Consider the following 728-nt stretch of genomic DNA (forward strand, 5'->3'; position numbering starts at 1 on the left):
GAAACGCTGGGCGGGACTGCACAAAGCAGCCAGTCAACCCAGCCAGCGTCTTCTGACTGACAGTTCAAGCGTCCATACACTAAAGGGGCCACATTTAGAATGTTCATATAGAATGTTCTTACTCAATTATATATAAGGAGAGATGTAGAAATTATTGTAAAAATATTTTTTTAAAAATATAAAATTATTTATGATATGTTATAATCATCTGTGCACGGTACTTGTTGTATGTTGGTTTTCCTACTTACCGTGGGTCTTTGTTTGGTTTTGTGAACTGCAGACCATCTAGACAGGGTATGTGTAGTGAAGGGAGAGATGGAGTGATTTATTATTCACCTTTATTTTGATTCTTCAGTTCACTGTTAATATGCCTGTATATTGTTGAGTGGTTTCAAAATAAATCCTTTTACTGTTGACATTGAGAAGTCCCTCTGTACTGCATAGTTCCCCCAGCCACTTGGACACGCTAGGAGTGGGTTGGGGACTCCATAAGGAGGAGAACAAGGGCAAAATGGCCAGTTGCCAACTCTCCAGGGAAGTCCCAAAGTTTGCCAGGGATCCCCGAGATGGGTTCCTAGCAACATCAGAGGGAGGTTAGGAGGCTGTCCCGCCTAACCAGAGCCCAAGACAGGGACAGTAGTGGCAGCAATACCCGGAGGCAGTGGTAAAAAACTGCCCCTTCAGGTGCCAGGTCAGGCAAAGGAGGGGTGGGCAGAGTGGGGTCGGCC

Source organism: Gekko japonicus, unplaced genomic scaffold, assembly GCF_001447785.1.
Source record: "Gekko japonicus isolate JY-2015 unplaced genomic scaffold, Gekko_japonicus_V1.1 scaffold312, whole genome shotgun sequence".
Classification (NCBI taxonomy): Eukaryota; Metazoa; Chordata; class Lepidosauria; order Squamata; family Gekkonidae; genus Gekko; species Gekko japonicus.